This window comes from Piliocolobus tephrosceles, chromosome 13, assembly GCF_002776525.5.
Source record: "Piliocolobus tephrosceles isolate RC106 chromosome 13, ASM277652v3, whole genome shotgun sequence".
NCBI classification, from domain to species: Eukaryota; Metazoa; Chordata; class Mammalia; order Primates; family Cercopithecidae; genus Piliocolobus; species Piliocolobus tephrosceles.
In genome coordinates this window covers 62366263-62389207 of record NC_045446.1, presented here as the reverse complement: position 1 = coordinate 62389207, position 22945 = coordinate 62366263, and the positions used below count along the sequence as shown (strand labels likewise).

The window sequence follows — 22945 nt, the reverse complement described above, 5'->3', positions numbered from 1 at the left end:
AGCTCAGTGAATGATTACAAAGTAAACATACTCCTGTAGCCATCACTCAACTCCCAAAATAGATGAGTTTTAACTATTACCTAAGCTGTCATTGTACTCAAACCTGATAAAGTGCCAGAAAGAATGCTATAGCCTAATCTCACCTATGACCATAGATGCAAAAATTGCAAATAAAATAAAGATGAATTGTATACTCTGATTACATAAGGTTTATTTTAGCAGTATAAGCTCAGTGTCAGGAAATTTGTTAATTTACTAAATCAAGAACTTAAATGTTACTTAAATGTCTAGAGAGTGATAGTATTGTTAAATTTTCTCATTTTGATAGTTGTAATATGATTATGGAAGAGAATGTCCTTTTTTTTAGAAAATATAAGTAGAGGTTAAAGGTAAACCTCTAATTTGGTTTGCCAATATTTCAGAAAACTACACACACACACACACACACACACACGGAATGATAAAGCAAAAAGTAAGGTGTTGGCCAGGCTCACACCTGTAATTCCAACACTTTGGGAGGCCCAGGCAGGTGGATCACCTAGGTCCAGAGTTAGAGACCAGCCTGGACAACATGGTGAAACCCCTGTTTACTAAAAATACAAAAATTACCCGGGCATAGTGGCACATGCCTGTAATTCCAGCTAATTGGGAAGCTGAGGCACAGGAATCCCTCGAACCTGGAGGCAGAGGTTGCAGTGAGCCTACATCACGCCACTGCACTCCAGCATGGGTGACAGAGTGAGACTGTCTCAAAAACAAACAAAAACAGATGTTAACATTTGAGAAATCTGAGAGAAAGATGTATATGAATTCTTTGTATTGTTTTTGCACTTTTTTCTAAGTTTAAAGTTATTTCAGGCCAGGCATGGTAGTGCATGCCTGTATACACAGCTACTCGAGGCTGAGGTGGGAAGATTCCTTGAGTCTAGAAGTATGAGGTTACAGTGAGCTATGATCATGCCACTGTACTCCAGGCTGGGTGGCAGAGTGACACCCTAATCTCAAAAACAAAACAAAACAAATCAAAAAACAAAAACACACAAAACAGGTGCGGTAGCTCACGCCTGTAATCCCAACACTGAGAACACTGAGGGGCCAAGGCAGGTGGACTGCTTGAGCCCCAGAGTTCAAGACCAGCCTGAGCAACATGGTGAAACCCCATCTCTGCAAAAAGTTAGCTAGATGTGTGGCATCCACCTGTAGTCTCAGCTACTCAGGAGGCTGAGATGGGAATATCACTTGAGCTCAGGAGGTGGAGGTTGCTGTGAGATGAGATCGTGCCACTGCACTCCAGCCTATCTTTAAAAAAAAAAAAAGCTGCAGCAAAAGCCTATTAGCATTAATAAGAAAATTGGATAAGTGTCTGAATAAAAGATAACTGTACAAAAACCAATTGTGTTTCTGTATTCTAGCAATAATCAACTACAAACAGTAACAAAAGAAAAAAATTCCATTTACACTTGCAACAAATAGGTTTATATATTTGCTCATCTATACATACCCTACTTCTGGAAGGGAGCAGAACTGGGTAACTCAGGGACAGCAATGGAAGGGGAACATTGCTATGTTATTTTAAATACTTTTTAGTAAGTTTTGAACCATATTAATATATTACCTGTTCAAAATTATACTTAATAAATTTAACAAGAAAACCATATTGAAGGGCATAAAAATAAGATCTGACAAATGAAAAAACATACCAAGTTTTAGAAAGGATAATTTAATATCATTAAAATATACATTCTTAATATATAATTTAATATAAACCTAATAAATAATTTAATACAAATCTAATTGACAGCACTTTTAATTGAATAATGTTAAGATCATACTGCACTACTGTGTCTAGAGGTGATGCTATATGGAACTACTGTTTTCTGGGTCTAGGCTCTCAGGAAATAGACATTACTACTTTTGCAATCCCATCTTGACAGTATGCAAAAATTAGGGAAAATGTAAATATATCATTAACACACACCCTAAATACGATTATGAGAGAAAGGGTTATTGTCTGTGGCTGGAGTGTAGTAGCTGTGTTTGAGTGTGGAGAAGAGAGGAAATTGGTGGAAAATGAAGCTAGAGAGGCAAGTTTCCTGATTTCAAAGTGCCTTGAATGCTATGCTAAGGGAATGAAATGACAAGATTTGTGTTTTAAAAGACCCTCTGTCTGCATTGTGTGAACTGATTTGGGATGACTTCTGACCAATATATAACAGATAGAGTAATTTCAGGCAAACTCTCTTCTACCTCAAACAGAAATATTTAATATATGTAATAAGACAAAAAAGTTTAATACACAACTAGACTTGAAACCAAGAATGGGAAATCCCAGCTGTGTGTGGTGGCTCACACCTGTAATCCCAGCACTTTGGGAGACCGAGGCAGGCAGATCACCTGAGGTCAGGAGTTCAAGATCAGCCTGGCCAACATGGTGAAACCCTGTCTCTACTAAAAATACAAAAATTAGCCGGGCATGGTGGCATGTGCCTATAATCCCAGCTATTCAGGAGACTGAGGCAGGAGAATTACTTGAACCAGGAGGCAGAGGTTGCAGTGAGCCGAGATCACGCCACTGCACTCCAGCCTGGGTGGCAGAGTGCAACTCTGTTTCAAAAAAAAGGCGGGGGTGAGGTGTGGGGAGCTGGGGGAGGGATAGCATTAGGAGAAATGCTTAATGTAAATGACGAGTTGTTGGGTGCAACAAACCAACATGGCACATGTATACCTATGTATCAAACCTGCACGTTGTGCACATGTACCCTAGAACTTAAAGTATAATAAAAATAAATAAATAAATAAATAAATAAATAAATAAATAAATAAATAAAAAGAATGGGAAATCGCTAGGTGCCAGAAATGAATGGAACCTAAAATGTAGAGTGAGTGAAAGTGGAGACCAAGGAGTTCATAGAGACTTGAGACTAGATAAAAGCCTAATGGCTGGGTACTAGGGCTTCAACAGTGAGACAGGAGTCTCTAAAGACCATCTGTGTGTGAAATGAGGACTAAACAAACACTGTTCATTGACCTGAGACTCAAAAGGGAATGCAAGAAAGTCTACCATTGCTCAGAAATGTAAGTAGAAAGAGCTAAGAAAAAATTCATATTTTTGTTCTTTGTGAGTGGTTCAGATTCACAATACCCAAATATTACTGGGATGTCAAGCTGAAAAACTAACAAAAAGCTGGTCCTGGACCAATGAAACCCAAAGAATCCCATAGAAACAAGCACAGAACTGTTCTGTAAGATTATTGCCATAATCCAGTTTTCACAAAGCTATGGAAAATCAAATCCTACTAAAAATGACTTTACAGGGAAAACTTACCCAGTGAAAAAGGAAACAAATCACCAAGAAGGAAAATGTGCAGATGCAACCAATGGGAGAAATTGGTTCCAAGAAGTGTCAGTAATACAAGAAAAAAAAAAAGTCTGAATTTAAAATATGTTTGACCGGGCACGGTAATTCACGCCTGTAATCTCAACACTTTGGGAGGCCGAGGCGGATCACGAGGTCTGGAGATCGAGACCATCCTGGCTAACATGGTGAAACCCCGTCTCTACTTAAAAAAAAAAAAATTAGCCCGTCATGGTGTAGTCCCAGTTACTCGGGAGGCTGAGGCGGGAGAATCACTTGAGCCTGGGAGGCGGAGGTTGCAGTGGGCCGAGATTGCACCACTGCACTCCAGCCTGGGTGACAGAGTGAGACTCCATCTCAAAAAATAAAAAAAAGCTTAAAATGTTCAAAGACGTGGAGAGAAGACTAAAAACCATAAGGCAAGAAAGGACAGTAGGAAAAAACAGTAGGTATATTTGAAAAAGAGGCTTCATGCTGAGTGATTTTCTCAGATTAATTTTTGTGTTTTATGTATTTCTACAATTTTTTCTAGTGTTGTGGTCCTAATTGACTTAGATATTAAATACTAGAAGTAATAAGGACTCGCATTCTTAAAGGAGGAAGATTTGGATCATCCACTGGACAATGAACCATAGTGGTCTAAGGCAGTGACACAGGACAAGGCAAATATGGAATGGTTAGTGGGGGAGGGCAGTCACCAGTGTGACCCTCCAGAGTCATGATCAGTTGCAGAGATAAGGAATGTAGACTCAACCACAATCCTGAAACTCTTAGCCCACCATCCTCTTAAGAGTCTTCAAGTCTAATACTACCATCCCCCACAGATTTGTTATAGTAATCCCAAGAAGTCTGACCCTAACCTCAGTGGTCATCTACCACCACATCATCACATACTGCTTCCCTCTCCAACCTTTCCACTGTGTCCTCCAGCACTTCCTTTCTAAAATCGGTAGATTCTTTTCTACATGTACCTTCTTGTTGGAATATTTGCTTCACTTCTTCACCTTAACTGTCCCCTAAAGACACAGCTTACTCTGGCTGTCACCTAAGGTTCCACTTACCCTGTAGCCCTCTTAGGCAGAGGCTGCTTTCACTGTCAGACCCAGGAAGTGAGCCTCCACTGCTCCTCCTCAATTAGTTCTGATCCTTCCTCTCAGCTCTTTTGAATTCATCAGTTCTACACCAGCCTTTCTCTAATCAGTCCTGCCTACTGATCTCCCAATCACTGTCTCACAGGGAAGATTTTAGTACCTGTGTCACTTTCTCTCTTCCCCAGCACATGCCGTCATTCTTGTGGCTCCAACCTTCCATGAGTGACCTATCTAAAGCCCTGCTCTCCTCACATTTAGTGGTCTTTTTTCTGCCCCTGCCCACCTGAATCACCTATGTTATGGTCACAGTCTAAATTTCATCACAAGTAATTAAACTTCCTCCAAAGCCCCTGTCCCTCTCTAGCCAATATCTTTCATCTTCCAGTTCACTTGTATGAACTGGAGTACATTCTGTGTGTAATTCTGTGCCCTTACTGATACTTCTAGTCCATTAACCCCAACCTTCTTATTGCCCATCTGATCCCTTTCTCCAAGTCCACTTAAATCTCAGGGCCCATCATTATAATCTGCTTCTTCCAAATATTCTCAGAATCTTCAGACTTAACCCAACAACAATATAAATCTTCCCAAACCTGTATTTTTGAAAAAAAAACTTCACGCTACATAATGCCACCTATCCCATGCACAGAGCAATTTACTCTTACAAAGATAAACATAGCAAAGTCTCATCAGTTGCTACAGCTTGTTCCATATCAAGGATCTCTGTGTGATGAGCATTCTTCCTCTGCTTCTATCATAACCCTATTTAGATATATTTTAACCTGTGGGCAAAATTGAGAAGTTAACCAACACAATCTACATAAAATACTAGGGCACAGAGAGGAAAAGGAAGGAAAAAAGAAAAAAGTATGGCAGATTAAGCACCATATAGTATGCTCCCCACCTTAGACAACCCCCCAACACACACAAAGAAAGAGTAAAATAATTTTTTAAAAGGTAAATACCCAGAGGATTCTGGAAAGATGGCAGAGTAGGAAGCATCAGGAATCTGTCTCCCCACCCAGACAATTACAGTGGCAGAATTTGTCTGATATAACTATTTTGGAGCTCTGGAGTCTAGTGGAGTCCTGCAACTTCCCAGGAAAGGCTTAGATGATAAATTGTGGTTAATTTTGTTCAATTTCAACTCTTAGCACAGTAACAACTACCCATCCCCCACCTCCCAGCCCCATGGCAGGCAGCTGTGAACATGTTCCTACAGCAGCTTGAATGCAGCTTCCAGGAGCCAGGAGGGGCAAAAGACCCTGTCTTTCAAATACTTGGGATCTGTGCTCTGATTGCTACTTCTGATCACAGGCGTAAAGAAAAAAAGGCAGAGACCCTTATTCTTATACCTTCTCCCATTGTAGCAAGTCCCTCTGGCTGAAGTGATGTCTAGGATTAATGTGCTTGCACCCTTCCCTCCCTCTTCATTTTTCTCTTTTATTTCCTATTGGGAGCCAGACATTTAAGACTAGGATATTCAAAAGCAATTGCATATACAGGGAAAATTAGAAAGTGATCATAATGTCTTAGAGAAGATGCAGAGTTGGTAAAGGCCTCAGAAGGCCTTAAGTTTATACTTTAGGCTGATCCTTGGCACAGACAGCCTACAACAATAAAACAACAACAACAAAACCCTGTGAAAGGGAAAGAAATTTGATTTCCAGAGTTACCACATTATTAGATTCAAATGTCCAGTTTTCAACAAAAAAAAATTATAAGGCATACAAAAAACAGGTAATCATGGCCTATTCAAAGGAAAAAAATCAACAGAAACTGTCCCTGAAAAAGACCTGATGGGGGATCTACTAAACAAAGTCTTTAAAACAGCTGTCTTAAGGATGCTCGAAGAACCAAAGGAAGACATGTAGAAAGTCAAGAAAATGATTTATGAACAAAATGTAAATATCAATAAAGAGAGAGAAAACCCAAAAAGAAACAAAAAACAAACAAACAAACAAAAAAAACAAAAACAATTCTGGAGCTGCAAAGCATAGCTAAAATGAGATTTCTACTGGAGACATTCAGAGGCAGATTTGAGCAAGTAGAAGAAAGAATCAGTGAAATTGAAGATAGGACAGTGAAAAATTATCAAGTCAGAAACAGAAAGAAAAAAGATTGAAGAAAAGTGAACAGAGCCTAAGAGACTTATGGGACATCATCAAGCTGACCAAGATATACTATACCTTGTGGAAGTCCCAGGAGGAAAAGGGAGAAAGGGGCAGAGAGAATATTTGAAGAAATAATGGCTGAAAGCTTCCCAGATTTGATGAAAGACATGAATATAAATATCCAAGAAGCTCAAAGAAACTCCAAGTAAGATGAACTCAAAGGCACCCACACTGAGACACATTATAATCACACTTTTGAAAGACAGAGAGAATCCTGAAGGCAGCAAGATAGAAGCAACTCATCATGTACAGAGGATCCATAATAAGACTATCTACAGGTTTTTCGTCAGAAACTTGGAGCCCAGTGGTAGTGGACTGATATATTCAAAGTGCTAAAAAATAAAATAAAATAAAAAGTCAACCAAAAATCCTATACCCACCAAAACTTTCCTTCAAAAGTGAGGAAGAAATTAAAATATTCCCAGATAAACAAAAACTGAGGGAGTTCATTGCCATTAAACCTGCCCTGCAAGAAATGCTCAATAGTAAGGCTCAGTGTGGTGGCTTATGCCTGTAATCTCAGCATTCTGGGAGGCTGAGGTGGGAGGACTGCTATTGCTTAAGGCCAGGAGTTCAAGACCAGCCTGGGCAACATAGTAAGATCCTATCTTTATTTTTAAAAAAATTAAAAATTAGACAACGCACACATAGTCCCAGCTACTCAAGAGGCTGAAGCAGAAGGATCACTTGAGCCTAGGAGTTTGATGTTACAGTGAACTATGATTATACCACTGTACTCTAGCCTAGGTGACAGAGTGAGACCGATTTCTTTTCTTTTTTTTTTTTTTTTTGAGGCGGAGTCTTGCTCTGTCACCCAGGCTGGAGTACAGTGGTGTGATCTTGGCTCACTGCAACCTCTGCCTCCCAGGTTCAAGCCAATTCTCCTGCCTCAGCCTCCAGAGTAGCTGGGATTACAGATGTGTGCCATCACACCCAGCTGGTTTTGACCAGGCTGGTCTCGAACTCCTGACCTGAGGTGATCCACCCACCTCGGCCTCCCAAAGTGCTGGGATTACAGGTGTGAGCCACTGTGCCTGACTAGACCCTATTTCTAGAAAAGAAAAAAAAAAGAAATGCTCAAGAGAATCCTGCAGGGTGAAATTTAAATAAAAACTAGACACTAACTTGAAACCATATGTAGAAATAAAGATCTCAATGAAGGTAAATACATGGGCAATTATAAAAGCTAGAATTATTGTAACAATGGTTTGTAACTGTACTTTTTGCTTTCTACATGATTTAAGAGACTAATACATTTTTAATTTTTATTTTTATTATTTTTTAAAGACAAAGTCTTGCTCTGTCACCCAAGCTAGAGTGCAGGGCCCAATCGTAGCTCACTGTAGCCTGAAACTCCTGAATACAGTGATCTTCTTGCTTCAGCCTCCCAAGTAGCTAGGACTAGAGGCACATACCACCATGCCCAGCTAATTTACGTTTTTAAAGCTAGTATTGTGATGTTAATGTGTAATTCCACATTATGTTTTCTACATAATTTAAGAGACTAATGCATTTCAAAGAATTATTGGTTTGTTTTGGGGCACACAGTATATAAAGATGTAACTTTGTGACATCAACAACCAAAAGGGTTGAGGGTGGATTGTTAAAAGAGCAGAGTTTTTGTATGTTATTGAAGTTAAGCAGATATAAATTTAAATTATAGTATGATAACTTTAGGGTGTTAAATGTAATCCCCATAGTAATTACAAAGAACACAGCTATAGAATATATCCAAAAGGAAATGAGAAAATAATTTAAATGTTTCACTACAAAAAAATAAACTAAACATAAAAGAAGACAGTAATAAAGCAAATGAGGGTCAAAAAAGCCATAAGGAATATAGAAAACAAATAGCAAAATGTCAAAAGCCTCTTCTTATTAGTAATTACTTTTTTTTTTTTTTTTTGACAGAGTCTCAACCTGTCACCTATGCTGCAGTGCAGTGTCACAATCTTGGCTCACTGCAACCTCCACCTCCTGGGTTTAAGCAAAGTGATTCTCATGTCTCAGCCTCCCAAATAGCTGGGATTACAGGCATGTGCCGCCATGCCCAGCTAATTTTTTTGTATTTTTAGTAGAGATGGGGTTTCACCATGTTGGCCAGGCTAGTCTCAAACTCATGACCTCAGGTGATCCACCTGCCTCAACTTCCCAAACTGTTGGGATTACAGTTGTGAACCACCACTCCCAGCCAACTTTAAATGTAAACGGATTAAACTCTCCAATCAAAAGGCAAAGATTGTCAGAATTGATTTTAATAACATAATCCAACAATATGCTGTCTACAAGAGACTCACTTTAGCTCCAAAGAGACAAATATATTGAAAGTGAAAGGATGGGAAAAAAAATATTATATGCAAATAGTAACCAAAAGAGAGCAGGAATGCTTATACCAACATCAGACAATATACACTTCAATTTTTTAAAGACGTTTTTTAAAAATTTACAAGAGAAAATAACATTATTATTTTTTGAGACGAAGTCTCACTCTGTGGCCTAGGATGGAGTGCAATGGCATGATCGCAGCTCACTGCCATCTCAACCACCTGGGCTTAAGCGATCCTCCCACTTCAGCCTCCCAAGTAGCTGAGACCACAGGCATGCACCACCATTCCCAGCAAATATTTTTAATTATTTGTAGAGATGAGGTATCACTATGTTGCCCAGGCTGGTCTGAAACTCCTGGGCTCAAGCTATCCTCCTTCCTTGGCCTCCTACACAGCTGGGATTAGGCATGAGCCATGGGGCCCAGCCAAGAATATTATAAATACAAGATTAAATACAGGAATAAGATACAACAATTATGAAAATTTATATACCTAAAAAAGACCATCAAAATACATGAAACAAAAACTGACAGAACTAAAGGGAGAAATAGTAAGTTCTACAATAATAGTTGGAGTCTTCCACATGCACACATGTTTATTGTGGCACTATTCACAATAGCAAAGACTTGGAACCAACCCAAATGTCCATCAATGATAGACCGGATTAAGAAAAAGTGGCACATATACACCATAGAATACTATGCAGCCATAAAAAAGGATGAGTTCATGTCCTTTGTAGGGACATGGATGAAGCTGGAAACCATCATTCTCAGCAAACTATTGCAAGAACAGAAAACCAAACACTGCATGTTCTCACTCATAAGTGGGAATTGAACAGTGAGAACACTTTGACACAGGAAGGGGAACATCACACACTGGGGCCTGTCGTGGGTGGTGGGAAAGGGGAGGGACAGCATTAGGAGATATACCTAATGTAAATGAAGAGTTAATGGGTGCAGCACACCAACATGACATATGTAGCAAACCTGCACATTGTGCACATGTACCCTAGAACTTAAAGTACAATATTTAAAAAAAAAAAAAAGTAGTTGGAGTCTTTAATACCCTACTCTCAGTATTAGATAGAAGAACCAGAAAGAAGATAAGTAAGGAAATAAAGGATTTAAACAACACAGTAAACCAACTAGATATAATGGGCATATACAGAACACTGTGCTCAACAACAACAGCATATACATTCTTTTCAAGTGTACATGGGACATTTTTCAAGATATGTTAGGCCACAAATTGTCTCAATAGAATTTATTTATTACTGTTATCACTACAAATTTTTTTCAGAAACCCATGTTCGTGAGTTTTTTTTTGTTGTTGTTTTTAAAAAAATTTCCCTTATGAACTGTTGTGGTCAATCAACCACAACTTTCTAGCAGACATAAGGTAAAAATGGCATGGCTCAGAATCGCCCAGATCTTTCATGATCTCTCAATGGCCTCCTGTCACGCTGGCCTCCGCCACCACCTCCACCACCGCTACAGCCACGGTCTCTAGACCAAGAACTACGCTCCAGGGATCAGGATCTTGATCTATGCTTCTTGCAATGGCGCCCATACAGCTCCCACCGCAGCTCTCTGGAGATGGGCTTCAAATGCATGAAGATGCAGAAGCCACCTCCTGTGCATTCTCCCATCTCATACTGAAGGCAGCAGGCTTCTCTGAAGTCAGTCACAGGCGACAGCTCCACGTGGATTGGCTGTCCGTTAAAACAACGGTTATTCAAGTCAATCATAGCCTTTTCCACATCTTCCTCACTGCAAAACTGAGAGGTGACAATGTGCTACCAGCCCTCACTCTCAGTGCCTCCTCGGCCTCGGCGTCAGAGTCGGCGTCCACTTTGGGGGTGCTTGTAGGAGCCCTTCAGTCCACCACAGCACCGTGGGAGCCCCTCTCTGGGCTGGCTGAGGCTGGAGCTGCCTCCCTCTGCTTGCAGGAAGGTGTAGGTGTGGAGGGAGAGGCGCTCACGGGAACCTAGGCTGCAAGCTGCGCTCACAGGCCAGTGCAAGTTCACGCTGGGAGTTTGGCCTGTACACGGAGTGGTGGGCTGGCCCTGCAGGCCCAGAGCAGTGAGGGGCTTCGGACCCGGGCCAACAGCTGCGGATGTTGCACCTGGTGCCCCAGCAGTGCCCGCCTGCCGGCTCCGCACTCAAGTTCTGGCCTGGCCTTAGCTGCTTGCCCCCGGGGCAGGGCTCGGGACCTGTAGCCCACCATGTCTGCCCGCCTCCTCTGCAGTGGGCTCCCTGAGCCTCCCCGACAGCCGCCGCCCCCTGCCCAGTGCCCCCCGGTCCCATCCACAGCCCAAGGGCTGAGGAGTGCAGGCGCAGCTTGGGACTGGCAGGCAGCTCCGCCTGCAGCCCCTGTGCAGGATCCACTGGGTGAAGCCAGCTGGGCTCCTGAACCCAGTGGGGACTTGGAGAACTTTTACATCTAGCCAGAGGATTGTATGTGCACCAATCAGCACTTTGTGTCTAGCTCAGGGTTTGTGAATACACATATCAGCACTCTGTGTCTAGCTCAGGGTTTGTGAATACACCAGTTGGTACTCTGTATCTAGCTAACCTTGTGGAAGCTTGGAGGACTAGCACTCTGTGACTGTGTCTAGCTCAAGGATTGTAAATGCACCAATCAGCACTCTGTATCTAGCTCAGGGTTTGTAAATTCACCAATCAGCACTCTGTGTCTAGCTCAAGATTTGTAAATACACCAATTGGTACTCTGTATCTAGCTAACTAGCACTCTGACTGGGTGTCTAGCTCAAGGATTATAAAAGCACCAATCAGCACTCTGTCAAAATGGACCAATCAGCTTTCTGTAAAATGGACCAATCAGCTCTCTGTAAAATGGACCAATCAGCAGGATGTGGGTGGGGCCGGATAAGGGAATAAAACCAGGATGCCCAAGCCAACCTGCCACAACCCACTGGGGTCACCTTGTATGCTGTGGAAGCCTTGTTCTTTTGCTTTTCCTAATGAATCTTGCTGCTGCTCGCTCTTTGGGTTCATGCTGCCTTTATGAGCTGTAACACTCACTGAGAAGGTCTGCAGCTTCACTCCTGAAGCCAAGAAGACCAGGAGCCCACTAGGAAGAACTAACAGCTACAGAGGCGCTGCTTTTAGAAGCTGTAACACTCACCATGAAGGTCTGCAGCTTCACTCCTGACAGCGAAACCACGAACCCACCAGAAGGAAGCAGCTCCAGATACATCTGAATGTCTGAAGGAATAAACTCTGAAGACACCGTCTTTAAGAACTGTAAAACTCACCGCTAGGGTCTGTGGCTTCGTTCTTGAAGTCAGACCAAGGACCCACCAATTCTGGACACAAAACAACGTATACGTTGCCCACGAGGTGGTATCCCAGGTTACCACAGACGTTTATCTCCACAACTTCCCCATACTTCTCCATTTCTGAAAAAACTCCTCAAAAAATTCATCATAGTGTTCCTGCATCTCAACATTGCTCACAGCACAAATCAGCAGCAGACTGGGAAGAGTTTTGAGGGTTATGGTAAATGTTCAAGAGGGCAAGGGTCTGGCTAAAGGTCGGTTTATTGTGCAACTAAGAGCACCTGTCTCCATGAATGGCACCGATTCTGAAATAAAATGAACAGTTGACTTTGTCTTCCTAGGTGTGGAAGATGGAGGCCAGATACTCCGCCGTTTTCTTCCTGCCACCCGCCGGAGCCGCTGCCGACACTGTTGCCAACACCGCCCTAGAATTTAGATATCATACAAAGTATTTTCTCTGACAGAGCAAGATAAGTTAGAAATCAATAACAGTAGTAAAACGACAAAAAACTCATAAAATTATTAAAATCAAACGAACTGATCACAAGAGAAATCAGAAAATACTTAACGGATACATGATAATGACCTGTAAGTATTTATGCACCACACCAAAAGTTATGGAATGCAGTGAAAGCAGTGCTAAGGAGGAAATTTATAGCTGTAAATGCTTGCATTAAAAAACAAGATCTCAAATCAACAACCTAACTGTAATTTAAGGAACCAGAAAGACAAAAACAAACCAAAACCAAAGCCAACAGAAGGAAGGACATAATAAAGATGAGAAGAGAAATACGTAACATCAGAATAGGAAAACAACAGAGAAAATCAATCAAACAAGAAATCGATTCTTTAAAAAGATCAATAAATTGACACACCATCTAGGTCTAAGCAAAAGAGGGAGAAGAGTCAAATTACTAAGATCAGAAATGAAAGCAAGGGCATTACTAGTGACTCTACAGAAATAGAAAGGATTATCAGAGAGTGTTATGAACAACTGCATGCCAACAAATTGGATAACCTAGATGAAACTGATAAATTTTTAGAAACACAAAACCTATCACGGCTAAATCACAAATATAAAATCTGAATAAATCTATAACTAGCAAGGAGATTGAATGAGTAATAAAAAGTCTCCTGAGAAATGAAAGCTCTGGAGCTGATGCACTGCTGAATTCTACCCAACATTTAAAGAACACCAATCCTTCTCAAACTTAAAAAAAAAAAAAAGGAGAGAACAATTTCTAACTCATTCTATGAGGCCCTGATACCAAAGCCAGAGAAAGACACTACAAGAAAAGAAAACTACAAGCCAATATCCCTTATGATTACTAATGCAAAAATACTCAACAAAACACTAGCAAACCATATTTAGCAGCATATTAAAAGGATTATATACCATGACCAAGTAGGATCTGTTCCTGGAATGCAAGGATGATTCAACATACAAGAATTTACCAGTGTTTCCATAGCAATCTACAGAGTCAATGCAATCTGTATCAAAATCCCAATGATGTTTTTAGCAGAAATAGAAAAACCCATCCTAAAATTCATATGGAACTTCAAGGGACCCTGAATAATCTTAAAAAAGAAGAGCAAAGTTGGAAGACTCATTCTTCCTGACTGGAAAACTTACTACAAGCTATACTAATCAAATAGTATGATACTGGCATAAAGACAGACATATAAACCAACTGAATAGAATACACAGCTCAGAAGTAAATGCTTGCATATATGAACAAATGATTTTCTATATGGGTGCCAGGATCATTCAATGGGGAAAAAAACAGTCTTTTAACAATCGTTGCTGGGAAATATGGATATCCACATGCAAAAGGATAAATTTGGACCCTTATCTAACCATATACAAAAATCAACTCAAAATGAATCAAAGATCTAAACGTAAGACCTGAAAGTATAAAATTCTAAAAGAAAATATAGCACTAATCTTTACAACTGTGAATTTGACAGTGATTTCTTGGAAATGACAACAAAGGCACAGACAATAAAAAATAAATAAATCGGAGCTCACAAAAAATTTAAAAATCTGTGCAATGAAAGCCACTATCAAGAGAGTAAAAAGGCAACCCGCAGAATGGGAAAAAATATTTGCAAATTATACGTATGATAAGAGATTAATATCCACACTATATAGAGAACTCATAAATCTCAACAGTGAAAAAACAAAACAACATGATTTAAAAATAGGGCCAGGCATGGTGGCTCACGCCTGTAATCCCAGCACTTTGGGAGGCTCAGGTGGGTGGATCACCAGAGGTCAGGAGTTCGAGACCAGACTGACCAACATGGTGAAACCCGGTCTCTAATAACAACATAAAAAAAATTAGCTGGGCATGGTGGCATGTGCCTATAGTCTCAGCAACTCAGGAGGCTTAGACAGGAGAACTGCTTGAACCTGGGAGGCGGAGGTTACAGTGAGCTGAGATCACGCCACTGTACTCCAGCCTGGGCAACAGAGCATGACTCTGTCTCAAAAAAAAAAAGAGGGGGGGAAGAGCTGGGCGCAGTGGTTCATGCCTCTAAGCCCAGCACTTTGAGAGGTGGAGGTAGTCAGATTGCTTGGGACCAGGAGTTCGAGACCAGGTTGGACAATATAGTAAAACCCCACCTCTATCAAAAATACAAAAAAATTAGCTGGGCGTGGTGGGGCATGCCTGTGGTCCCAGCTCCTTGAGAGGTTGTGGTGGAAGGATTGCTTGAGCCCGGGAGGTGGAGGTTGCAGTAAACAGAGATCGTGCCACCACACTCCATCCTGCTTGACAGAATTAGACTCTCAATTTTTTCAATAAAAAATAATTTAAAAAGGGCAAAGGATTTGAATAAATATTTTTCCAAAGAATATATACAAATGGTCAATAAGCACAAAAACACATACTCAACATCAGTACTCATTAGGGAAATGTGAAGTAAAACTACAATGAGACACCACCTCAGACCCATTAGGATGGTTGCTATTTTAAAAAATCAGAAAATAACAAGTGTTGATGAGGGTTTGGAGAAGTTGGAACCCTTTTGCACTGTTGGCGGAAATGTAAAATGATACAGCCACTGTGGAAAACAATATGGAGGTTCCTAAAACAATTACATATAGAATCATCATATAATCCAGCAATTTCACTTCTGGGTATATAACCAAAAGAATTGAAAGCAGAGTCCCAAAGAGATATTTGTATACCCATATTCAGAGCAGTGTTATTCACAATAGCTAAAACATGGAGGCAACACAAGTATCAACAGATGAACAGATAAGCAAAACGTAGTATATATATACAACAGAATATTATTCAGTCATAAAAAGGAGGAAATTCTAACATATGCTACAATATGGGTGAACCTTAAGGACATTATGCAAAGTGAAATAAGCCAGTCACAAAAAGACAAATGTTGGCCAGGCATAGTGGCTCACATCTGTAATCCCAGCACTTTGGGAGGCTGAGGTGAAAGCATTGCTGGGGCTCAGAAGTTCAAGACCAGCGTGGGCAATATAGCAAGACCTCTTCTCTACAAAAACATGAAAAAAATTAGCTGGGTACGGTAGCACTGGCCTGTGGAGGCTGAGGTAGAAGGATCACTTAAGCCTGGGGGGCTGAAGTTGCAGCAAGCCATGATCACACCACTGCACTCCAGCTCATGCAACAGAGTGAAACTCTGCCTCACACACATACATACAAATTAACAAAAAAAGAAAAATATTGTATGATTCTACTTATATGAGATACATAGAATTGTTAAGATCACAGAGACAAAAGGTAGAATTGTGGTTTCCAGAGTCTGTGGGGAGGAAGGGATAGGGAGCTATGGTTTCATGGGTATAGAATTTCCATTTTGCAAGATGAAAAGAATTATGAAGATGGACGGTGGTGATGCTTACACAACATATGAAGTGTATTTAATACTACTGTACATATACACTTATAAATGGTTAAGATGGCAAATTTTATATTATGTATATTTTTTCACAATTTTTAAATGTGGAAAAAATGTAATTACCCATGAGGACAAAAAGAATAGAAAGAGTCAAGAGGAAAATTAATCAATTTTGAAACATAAAAAAAAAACTGATAAAGTTTTACCAACCCAGCCTCCACCCTAACCATAAGGTAATGCTAGAGGAATTTAAAGCTGATGGTACACTGAAGGTAACCATAGTAACAATAAAACCTAAAACCAGATCAAATCTAGACTAAATTACCTCAATTACCCACAGAAACAGCCTATGAAAAGGAGAGGCATGCTCATTTCTAGGCCTTCATACTATTTATTACAGTCTCTACTGTTCTACACATGATGTCCAACATTCAATGAAAAATTATGAAACTTAATATGGAAAGAATAGTAAATGATGTTGGGACAACTGAATATCCACATACAAAAAAAAAAAAAAAAAAAACTGGACCCCTACCCCACACCATACACAAAAATTAACTTACACTGGATCAAAGACCTAAGCATAAGAGTTAAAACTATGATAAAACTCTTAGAAGATATAGTTGTAATCTCTTCAAAAAAAGATGTACAAAAGGCCAATGAGTACATGAAAAGATACTTAATATCGTCAATATCATTAGTCATTAGAAAAATACAAATCAAAATGATGCGATACTACTCTCACCCACTAGCATGACTATAAGGTAAAACAAAAACAAAGTAACGAAGTAAGTATTGACAAGGATATGGAAAAATGTGAACCCTCATTTATTGCTGGTAGGAATGTAAAATGATGCACCACTTTGGAAAAGAGTCTACCAGTCACTGAAAAGCTTAAACGGAGTTTCTATATGACCCAGCAAATCTACTCCTAGGTTATACCTAAGAGACACGCAGATGTTCAAACAAAAAGTTCTGCATGTTTTTTCTTTTTCTATTCACAATAGCCAAAAGACAGAAACAACCCTAATATCCATCAACTGATGAATGGATAAACTAAATGTGGTGTATCCATATCATTAATATTATTCAGCCATAGAAAGGATGAAGTACTGATACATGCTATGACATGGATGAACCTTGAAAACATTATACTAAGTGAAATAAGCCAGACATAAAAGGCCACATATTGTATTATTTCATTTATATGAAATGTCCAGAGTATGCATATAGAGAGAGACAAAAAGTAGATGAGTGGTTGCCAGGATGGAGAAAGGGAGGAATGGAGTAACTGCTTAACTGGTGTAGGGTTTTCTTTCGGGTGATGAAACGTTCTGGAACCCAATAGTGGTGATAGTTGCATAACATTGTGAGTGTACTAAATGCCTTTGAATTATAAACTTTAAAATGGTCAAAACTGTGATGTTTTATATTTTGTATGTTTTACCACAATTTTTTTTTTTAGGATTAAGCAATGGTTTCTTAGATATTGCAATGGTTTCTTAGATATGACACTAAAACACAAACAACAAGAAAAAATAAATGGAACTTCATCCAAATTGAAAAGTTTTGGCTGGGCCTGCCAGCTCACACCTGTAATCCCAGCACTTTGGGAGGCTGAGGTGGGCGGATCACCATTAGGCCAGGAGTTTTGAGACCAGCCTGGCCAACATGGTGAAACCCTGTCTCTACTAAAAATACAAAAGTTAGCTGGGTGTGATGGCAGGCATCTGTAATCCCAGCTACTCAGGAGGCTGAGGCAGGAGAATCATTCGAACCCAGGAGGTGGGAGTTGCAGTGAGCAGAGCTGGCACCACTGCACTTTAGTCTGGGTGACAGAGCAAGACTCCGTTTAAAAAAAAAAAGGAAAATGAAAACTTTTGCGCTTAAAGGACACTATCAAGAAAGTGAAAAGATGCCGGGCACGGTGGCACACGACTGTAATCCCAGCACTTAGGGAGGCCAAGGAGGGTGGATCACCTGAGGTCAGGAGTTCAAGAGCAGGCTGGCTAACATGGTGAAACCTTGTATCTACTAAATACAAAAAAAAATAGCTGGGAGTGGTGGTGCATGCCTGTAATCCCAGCTACTTGGGAGGCTGAGACAGGAGAATGGCTTGTAACCGGGAGATGGAAATTGCAGTGAGCCAAGATTGCACCATTGCACTCCAGCCTGAGCAAGAGTGAAACTCCATCTCAAAAAAAAAAAAAAAAAAAAAAAAAAAAAAAAGAAAAGAAAAGAAAAGAAAAAGAAAGTAAAAAGACAACCTATAGAATGGGAGAAAAATCTTTGAAACTCATAGATTTGATAAGAGTCTAGTATCCAGAGTATATAAAGAACTCTTAAAACACAACAATAAAAAGCAAATTAACTCAATTTTAAAACAGGCAAAGGATCTGAATAGACATTTATCCAAAGAAGATACATAAAAGGTTAAAAAGCACATGAAAGATGTTCGGTGTCATTAGCTATCAGGGAAATGCAAATCAAACCCACAATGAGATATCACTATACATACCTGCCAAAATGACTATAATCAAAAAGATAGGCAATAACAATTGTTGGTGAGGATTTGGAGAAATTGAACTCTCATACACTACTGGTAGGAATGTAAAGTGAGGCAGCCATTTTGGAAAAAAGCCTAACAGTCACTCAAAAAGTTAAACATAGAGTTTCCATCTAACCCAGTAATTCTACTCCTAGCTTATACCTAAGAGACATGAAAACATATAGCCACACAAAAACTTGTACCCAATGTACATAGCAACATTTTTCATAATAATGAAAAAGTGGAAACAATCCAAATGTTACTCAAACTGATTAAAGGATAAAATATAGTGTATCAATACATATACATAGAATATTATTCAGCCATGAAAAGAATGAAGTATTGATTTATACTACAACATGAATCTTGAAATATGCAAAATGAAAGAATCCAGTTACAAAATCCCATATAGTAGATGATTCTATTTATATGAAAATGTCCAGACAGGCAAATTCAGAAAGACCGAAAGTAGGTTAGTGATTGCCAGGTAGTGGGAAAGGGGAATAGAAATGACTGATAATGGGCTTGGGGTTTCTTTTTGGAGTGATGAAATGTTCTAGAATTACATAGTGGTGATGGTTGCAGAACTTTGTGCAATCCCTGTATTGTACACTCTAAAGGTGAATTTTTTATTTTAGTTTTTGAGACAGAGTCTCGCTCTGTCACCCAGGCTGGAGTGCAGTGGCACGATCTTGGCTCACTGCAAGCTCTGCCTCCCAGGTTCACGCCATTCTCCTGCCTCAGCCTTCCGAGTAGCTGGGACTACAGGCGCCCGCCACCACTCTCGGCTAATTTTTTGTATTTTTAGTAGAGACAGGGTTTCACCATGTTAGCCAGGATGGTCTCGATCTCCTGACCTTGTGATCCGCCCACCTCGGCCTCCCATAGTGCTGGAATTACAGGCGTGAGCAACCGAGCCCAGCCTTTTTCTTTTTTGAGACAGAGTATCACTCTGTCGCCTAGGCTGGAGTGCAGTGGTGCGATCTTGGGTCACTGTAACCTCTGTCTCCTGGGCTCAAGCAATTCACCTGCCTCAGCCTCCTGAGTAGCTGGGAATACAGGTGCCCATCACCACAGCTGGCTAATTTTTGTATTTTTAGTAGAGACAGGGTTTCTCCATGTTGGCTAGGCTGGTCTCAAACTCCTGACTTCAAGTGATCCACCACCTCGGCCTCCCAAAGTGCTGGGATTACAGACATGAGCCACTGTGCCTGGCCTAAAGAGTGAATTTTATTATGTGAATTATATCTCAGTGTTTTATATCTCAAAAATTATATGTCAGTTTTAAAAATAAAAAAAAAAATGTAATATATCAAAGTTAAATGTCAAGAGAATGAGAAAAGAAGCCACAGACTGGGAGAAAATATTTACAAAAGACATATGTGATACAGGAATATTCAAAATATATGCTTACAACTGGACAATAAGAAAACAACCAAATTAAACAATGGGCAAATGATCTGAACAGACACCTCACCAAAGAAGATATACAGATGCCAGGCGTGGTGACTCATGCCTGTAATCCCAGCACTTTGGGAGGCTGAGACGGGCGGATCACGAGGTCAGGAGATCGAGACCATCCTGGCTAACACGGTGAAACCCCGTCTCTACTAAAAAAAATAAAAAAATTAGCCGGGCGTGGCGGTGGGCGCCTGTAGCCCCAGCTACTGGGGAGGCTGAGGCAGGAGAATGGCGTGAACCCGGGAGGGGGAGCTTGCAGTGAGCAGAGATAGCGCCACTGCACTCCAGCCTGGGTGACAGAGCGAGACTCCGTCTCAAAAAAAAAAAAAAAAAGAAGATATACAGATGACAAATAAGCATATGGAAAGATCCTCCACATCCTATGTCACTAGGGAATTGCAAATTAAAACAATGAGATACCACTACACTTTAGAATGGCTAAAATTCAAAACTCTGACAATACCAAATACTGACAAGGAGGTGGAGCAACAGGAACTCTCATTCATTGCTGGAGGGAATGCAAAAGGATACAGTCACTTTGGAAGACAGCAGTTGTTTACAAAACCAAACATACTTTTACCATATGATCCTACACTTGAGCTCCTTTGTGTTTACCCAACTATGTTGACAACTTACGTGCACCCAAAAACCTACACATGAATGTTTGTAGCAGCTTTATTCATAATTGTCAAAATTTGAAAGAAATTAAAATGTCCTTCAATAGGTAAGTGGATTAAGAAATTTAGGTACATCCAGACAGTGGAATATTATTTAATGCTAAAAGGAAATGAGCTATTAAGCCATAAAAAGACACAGAGAAACTTTACATTCTTATCACTAAGTGAAAGAAGTCATTCTGAAAAGCCTATATACTGTATGATTCCAACTATATGACATTCTGGAAAAGACAGAACTATAGAGACAGTAAAAACAGAAGTGATTTCTAGGGACTTAAGTGGAGAGAGATCAATAGGTGGAGCACAGAGGATTTTAGGGCAGTGAAATTATTCTGTATAAGTGTGGGCATATGTTATACATTTGTCAAAACCTACAGAATGTAAATACAGTGAACTTTAACATAAACTATGGACTTTGGTCAATTATGATGTATGTGTCAATACTGGTGCATTGGTTGTACCAAATATTCCAATCTGATGCTAATGTCGATAATGGAGGCTTTGTTGGGGGGTGGGTGGTGCTAGGGGAGGAGAGGGCGGTATGGGAACACTGTATACTTTTCACTCCACTTTGCTGTGAATCTAAAACTGCTCTAAAACATTGTCGATTTTTAAAAGTTGAATGAACCACATTCTAATAGACAGAGCTTCTTTTTAAAATGTGGGAGAGAAAAATAGAGCTGTATCCAAAAAGTTATGGCTCATATTTTAACAGGTTAAAGTTGAAAACTTCTTCCTTCCTCTACCTGATTTCTGTAGCTCACCTGGGCATACTTAGACACGCCATAGATGTTTACCAAGTGCTTGCAGGAAGAACAAATCAGTAAGACTCCATGGAATAATCTCATGATTTGGGTTTTTATCTTTGTTTCTTCCCATTGCAGTATTGCTTCATCCATTTAGCATTTCTTAGGCAATTAATTATATAAAATAAGTATAGTCTCCTGATGACTAAAACATACCAGTTTAAAGTCCTTACAACGTGACAATTTGTACCGCCAGAGCAATCTAAGGGGGAGGCAGGCAGAAGCCAAAATGTCTTACATGCTCTAAGCGTCAGAAGCAGAACACCACCACTCCCACCATACTGCATTCATTACAATAGAAGTCCCAAAAATGCAAAGGAAGGAGAATTAAGCTTCACTTTTTTTGTTTTTTTCTAGATGCAGTTTTGCTCTTGTGCCCAGGCTGGAGTGTAATGGTGTGGTCTTGGCTCACTGCAACCTCCATCTCCTGAGTTCAAGCGATTCTCCTGCCTCAGCCTCCCAAGTAGCTGGGATTACAGGCATGCGCCACCATGCCCAGCTAATTTTGTATTTTTAGTAGAGATGGGATTTCTCCATGTTAGTCAGGCTGGTTTCGAACTCCTGACCTCAGGTGTTCCACCCACCTCAGCCTCCCAAAGTGCTGGGATTACAGGCGTTGAGCCACCACGCCCAGCCTTTAAGCTTCACCTTTTAAAGGATATAGAGATAGCAGTATACATTAAAAATATGCATACATATTTTAAAACCACCACACACGCCTAGACACATCAGACTTAAACTTCCAGAACTCAAAGAGAATATCTTGAAAACAGACAGAGAAAAGACATATTACATTGAGAAGAACAAAGCACACTTCTCACCAGAAATTATGCAAGCTAGAAGAGAATAAAAGGTCATACTTCAAGTACTAAAAAGAAAAAACCCATCAGTTCAGAATACTATACCCAGTGAAAATATTTCACAAATGAAAGTGAAATACTTTTTCAGACAAACTCAAAGTGACAGAATTCATCAGATCTGCATTACAAGAAATGTTAAAGAAGTTCTTCAGGAAGATGGAATGTGATATCAGGGGGATGCTTGAATTTACATCAAGAAATGAAGACCTACTCCGTAAATGGTTAAAAGGAAGCTCTAAGCCACCACAGCCTGCAAGTCAACTGCTTTCCAATTTTGCTTGGAAGGATTACATAGCTTTGGAACCCTAGAGAGAGGGGTGAGTGCTCCAAACTTGTAAAGGCATCTTCATTTGGGTAGGGTCTCTTCTCTTTTCTGTGACCCAAGGAACTCTTGTCATGGTCATTAGAAAACCTTCACAAAGGGCTTGAATTTTCTTTCTTTCTTTTTTTTTTGAGACAG

At 40.1% G+C, this 22945-nt stretch overlaps 1 pseudogene; it reads right to left on the bottom strand.

Moving 5' to 3' along the window:
- Nucleotides 1-10361: 10361 nt before the first annotated feature.
- LOC111540968 overlaps nucleotides 10362-22945 on the bottom strand; it is a 32726-nt pseudogene continuing 20142 nt past the window's right edge.